Source organism: Pteronotus mesoamericanus, unplaced genomic scaffold (assembly GCF_021234165.1).
Source record: "Pteronotus mesoamericanus isolate MK-2021 breed Mesoamerican mustached bat unplaced genomic scaffold, CSHL_Meso_final scaffold_476, whole genome shotgun sequence".
Classification (NCBI taxonomy): Eukaryota; Metazoa; Chordata; class Mammalia; order Chiroptera; family Mormoopidae; genus Pteronotus; species Pteronotus mesoamericanus.
Window position 1 is genome coordinate 524,301 of NW_026555318.1, and position 6,000 is coordinate 530,300.

Consider the following 6,000-nt stretch of genomic DNA (forward strand, 5'->3'; position numbering starts at 1 on the left):
TCCCTGGAACTCTCTTTTTCTCATGGCTTCCTGGAAGGGATATCCTCCAGAGCTCCCTTTCTGTCTCCTTTATAATCTCCTGCCCTCAGTCTTTCTCCAGCGTTCTATTGCTGTTCCTTCTGTGATCTCTTCCTCAGTAGTCCTGCCTCTTGTCAGGCGTAAATGTCTCTGTGTGGGACTCATACCTATTTTTCCATCCACCTCTCTTCTCCAAGGCTCAGAGATAGAGTTTCAAGCTGCCTGAATAATGTCATTCATGCAACAGATGCTTGCTGAGGCCCTCATGTGTGGCAGACGTGGTCCGAGGTGCTGGGGCTGAGAAAATGAAACACATTTCCTATCTTAAAGGACCTCACATTTCAGTGAGAAAGGAAGTTCTAATAATTGAGAGAGACAGAGATAGATAGATATTGTAGATAGAGAACAGAGAGGTGTGAATGCAATGATTAATATTTACTATGAACCATGCACTTTTCTAAGTGCTTTATGAATATGATCTCATCTAATCCTCACAACTATTATTGGGAGATAAATATTATTATTATTCCCATGTAACAGTTGATATGGTAATGGTAAAACTGAGGCACAAAAATTTGCCCGAAGTCACTTAGCTAATAAATGGCAGGTCAGGATAACCCAGTTAGTTTGTCGGTATTTCCTGTACCCTTATGTATTGCACTGTTCTGCCTCTGGTCAGGGTGCTGTGTCTCTGCACAACCTTGGTTCCAATCTTGATCTGCCATTTAATATCTGTAACCTTAAAACTCAGTAACCCCCAGTTTCCTCACCTGTAAAAGGGGTTAATAATAGTACTGACTTCATATGGTTATTCTGAGGAGTAAAAGGAACCTAGTACCTTCTTGACACTCAGTCTGCATTTTAAAAATGTTAGCTATCATTGTAATCATCGTTATCATCATTGTTGTTGAGATATAAAATACTGTAAAATGGACCTGAGGATGTCAGAGAAAAGCTTACATTGAGGGGGTGACATGAGAGCAGAGTTCTGAAGGCTTAGAGCCCTCATTAAATAAAAACTGTCCCCTCCCCTGATATCCTTAATCCTGCTAATGGCATCATTGTTTTTTGTAATTACCCAGGGTCCAAGCTTAAGCCATCTTTAATTCCACTTTTTCCTTTTCTTTCCACATTTAATTAGTTGCCACGGCATGCTAATTATGGGTCCTGCATTTATTTCTTGCCTTTACCCCCTTTACTCTTTCTATTTTCATTGCCAGTAACCTAGTGCAGGTCCATTTACCTCTCTCAGATAACTAAAGAAGTAGCCTATGGGAGGCAGCATGGTGGGTTGTAGACCACAGGTTTTTGTACCATCTGGAACTAGGTTTGAACCTCGGTTCCTCCATTTAGTCCATCTGATATCAAACATAAGAGAAATAAATCTCAGCTCTAACAGTTACAAGGTGTGTGAACTTGAGCAAGTTAGTTCACTTTCTTGAACTTAATTTTCCTCATTAAGGAATCTCATGACATTTGTCTGTTTCTTTTTTATAAAACTTAGTACTTTCTACCTGACTTTTTCTTTTCCATTACCAAACTATAAACTCATTTTCTCCCCTAGCATTGGGCCTACTCATTCAATAATAAGGACTTTTTCTTCAATGAATGAGTGAATGGATAAATGATCCTGAAAGAAGTGGGGCCTTTTAATAGAAATTTACTATCAACAAAAGAACATAGGTATCACACACACATAGGATGATCTCATCCTGCCTCTTTTCTCTGTTCCTTTTGTCTTATGAACTTCATTATCTGTGGGGAGGAGAGCTCATGACAAATGCTTGTGTTCTTGTAACAAAGATATAAAGGACAGAAAGGTTCAGAAGCTAGAATCAGAATGTGTCTGTAGAGTCAGTGAAAATTGCAGGATCATCAACCTCAAAACAACAGTGCTGGCGTCTCCATTCCATTTAGAGTTTTCAAACTTATAATCAAAGCATACCTATAAGGAAAATGCTCTTTAAAATCAGTGAAGAGTACTTTTATTAAAAAATCCAAAATCCCATCAAAATTCCAACATTCCTTTTAACAGATATCTATTAAATACATGCTTTATACCAGGCATAATGCTAGAAACTGGAATTGCAAAGATGAACAGGTGCTCAGAGTCTATTGAGGAGACAGGCAAACAACTAATTGTAATATATAATATGTAATATAGCAGCAATTGGAATGGAATTCTATGGAAGCCCAGAGAAGAGCATTATTAATCCTGTCTGGCCTTGGGAAAGGCTTTAAGAAGATATGACATTTGTGCCCTGGATGGTGTGGCTCAGTGGATTGAATGCTAGCCTCCCAGCCCGCGAACCAAAATGTTGCCAGTTTGATTCCTGGTCAGGTCACATGCCTGGGTTGTGGGCCAGGTCCCCAGTTGGTGGCTTGTGAGAGGCAACCAATTGATTTATCTCTAGCACATCAGATGTTTTCCTCCCTCTCTTCCTCCCTCCCTTCCCCTCTCTCTAAAAAATAAATAAAATCTGAAAAAAAAATTTTAAAAAAATGAAAGACACGACATTTGAGATGGATATAGATAGGTAGGTACAGATATTGATTTTTTTGTTTTAAATTTTTTTACATTTTAAGTGTCGGGCTGTATTTTTTCAAAAATCCATTAGAATCTAACTTCCAGAAAGTTCTTCAGAGCAGGGTGAGCAGTTCATTTAAATTACTTCTTCTACTTGGTATTAACAAGGAAACTACAAAATGAGAGAAAATAAAGGGTCATGCTTCCCAAAGCTCTTCTGCACACCGGCTTGCTTCTTTGGCCCAACTCCGCCCCGTGGGAAGAACTGAAACGCTGGAACAGGCCCTCAAACCAACCCCAGGACATGAGCGTCAATGTGGATGGGAAAAACTGAGATGTGAAGGTGCCAAAGACATGGCAAACTCAGCAGCAGAGTAGACAGCAGGGTTAGGCCTGGCCCTGCCCCTCCTCCACACAGGTCTGAGGACTTGGGCTCAGCCTGCTGCTTGGCCAAGGTTAGGCAAATCAAAGCAACTCCCCTCAGGAAGAAGTCAGTCCCTGACTCTCCGCAGTGTCTCTTCGGGGGACCACTGTCAGTCCCCTAAGTCCCCAGAACAGGCAAAGGCTGACGCCCTTAAAGCAGGCCATGGGGCCTTCCAGGCTCCAGGACCAGCCTGGTGCGCTCCTGCTGGTGGACATTTTGGTGCTGCAGGAGATGATGCTTCTCGACAAAACTCTTTTCACACTTGGTGCAGCTGTAGGGCCTCTTGCCGGTGTGGATGTGCTGGTGCCGCACCAGATCCAACAGGTGGCTGAAGCTCTTGCCACAATAACCACAGACGAGGTAACTGACTTTTCCTCCAGGGGATGTGGCTGGGCAGGGCAACCAGGCTGTTGGGTGAGACCCTCTCTTGGACACGGTGACCATCACTGGGACCCTCCTGCAAGTGGCAGTGCTGGTGGGTCACCAGACTCACCCTGCAGCTGAAGTTTCTCATGCACATATCACACTGATGCTGTTTTGTCTTCTTGGACTGGGGCTTCAGCCGTGACCTGGGCCTAATGCTGTCCTCTAGCTCTCAGGCAGTGAATGACTCCCACCCCGAGGGGGTTTGCAGATAGGTAGGCAGCTGTTGTTCACAGTGGAAGCTGATCTCGAACTCACAACATTCATAGGAAACAGAGGTATCCTTTTTCAGCATCAGGCCCTGCCCACACTCCTGACCCAGTTGCATCTGCCTGTTAAGTTTCTTTTTCGGGGGGCAGCCCAGATTTCTGTCACTTCCAGGCTCTCTGCTGCCCTCAGTGGGCTCCTCTACATTAGTGTCCCCGGGATCTAATTCCAAGGGGACAGAACTGTCCTGTCCCAGAACTCAGTCTGCTCCAGGGTCAGGAAAGCCTGCTCTTCTGAGATGCCCAAGAACTCTCCAGGAAGATCCTCAGAGCCTTCCCATGGGCAGACACCAACAAGGCCTTCCTCCTCCAAGTCACCCAGCATCTCTGTATCCAACCCCACTATTCCTTCTGGCTCGTCAAAGACCTTCAGAGAGACCAGAGCCTCACAGTTGCTCATCATCACGTTTCTGTAAAGCTCCTTCTGACAGTCCTCCAGATTGTGTCACTCCTGCTCTGAAAAATAGGCTCCACCCGTTTTGAGTGACCGGGCCACCTTAGGGGGCCCCCCATGGTGCCTGGGGACAGCCGCAGGACCCAGAAGTTTGTATTCCTCAGCAGGTTCTCCAAGTTCTCCAGCCACTCTGCAGCAGGGTCCCCAGCATGGCCCACTTGCCCTCCCGCTCGTTCCCGAACTCCATGGCTGTCTTCTTGAAGTCGGCCAATTTCTTTTCGGCTGTCCCCATGTGTCTCTCCAGGCTCTGTAGCCAGACAGCCTGGGACTCCACCTTCTCCATGCCCTGAATGGCGGCCACTACTATGTGGAGTGAGATCTCTGTGGTCTGAATAAAGGAGCTTTTCTCTGTTGCTTGTCGGGGCAGCATGGAAGGAGTCAAAGGTGCGGAGGTGTTTCCTCCTGTGCGGATTCACTGTGGCTACCAGTCACCTGCCAATAGCGGGGCTCTGCCTGATGTCCTTCTGACTGCCTTGGAGGCATAGTTTTATAAAAGAATACAATTTCAGAAGTCCAACATGAATCATTCTTATAAAAAGCAAAGTAAGCCCTAGCCAGGTATCTCAGTTGGTTAGAGCATCATCCCAATATACCAAAGTTGCAGGTTCAGTCTCTAATCACAAATTGATCAGTTTCTCTTTCTCTCTCAAATCAATAAATAAAAAAAAATTGTTTTAAAAAGGCAAAATAGATGTGGGAGACAGAATATTCATACTGAAGTGGGAAAAAAAATAAGCAACCAAAGAACTGGAAACTTCCACTGAAACAACTAGGAAATATGTATTTCTGAATGTTGGGGCATTATTTGAGGATTGTCCATAATCTTCCTGTATACTTTTAATATCTGCCTTCTGGCACCCATTATTCTGGATGAGAAGTCAGCCATTAATCTTATTGTGGTTTACTTGTATGTGATGAATCATGAATGACTCATTTCAAGATTTTTCTTTTTCTTTTAATAGTTTTATTTCAGTGTGTCTAAGGATGAATTTCTGAGTTTTAAGATGGGTATTGAAGGATGAATAGAAGTCTGTTCACAGGAGGAGACAGAAACAGTAGAAATATTAGGCTAAAATCAGATTTTCTTTTCATCACAGTCAGCATATATACTAACTTAACCCAAAACTGATTAAAGTGTTTTGATCCAGAATAATCAGGCATTTATGTTGATTTCATCTATAGTTAGCTCTATGCTTCTTCGGGAAAGAAAGTGTAGAAGGAAGGGAGGAAGAAGAGGAAAAGGATCTTCTTTCTGTCACTTGAACAAATACAGCAAATGTTCAACAAGATCAAGTATAAAATGCTGTCGAGCACATAGTCCTACAAGACATCAGCAATTCCATATGAGGACTAGCCACTATTGTAATTCTGGGTGTCTGAATGGAGCTTTTTCTTAGCATCTGTAAAAATGTCTAAACAATAGCTACAAAAATTAGTATTTCACTACCAAGACAAAGCAGAGAACAGAGGCACTGATCTAACGGAGTCTCAAAAATTAAAAAAGTGTCATTATAGTGAAATTAAAATAAATATTTTTCCTTCTCTCTCTCTTTTTTTTTTTTTGTTTGTTTGTTTGTTTGACTGAAGACACAGCAATTGTCAGAATTTCCCCAAATAAAGGATCAGCTCATATTTGCTCATCCAACTTAGATTCCTAGATGGGGCCTAGAGGACAGTATGAAAGTTAAACCAAGGATTTTGAAATATGTTGCTCAAGTGCCCTTTTTTCCCCCCGTATGCTTCCTATATTAGTTTCATAGGGCTGTTGCACAAATACCATCAACTGGGTGGCTTAAAACAACAGAAATTTATTCTCTTAGAGATCTGGAGGCTAGAACTTTGAAATCAAGGTGTCCACAGGGTCATGACATTTCTAAAGAATATCTAG

General features: G+C 42.9%; 1 pseudogene; it reads right to left on the bottom strand.

The window, feature by feature from the left end:
• Nucleotides 1-3,119: 3,119 nt before the first annotated feature.
• LOC129086942 (zinc finger protein 212-like) lies at nt 3,120-4,482 on the bottom strand (annotated as a pseudogene).
• Nucleotides 4,483-6,000: the final 1,518 nt, after the last annotated feature.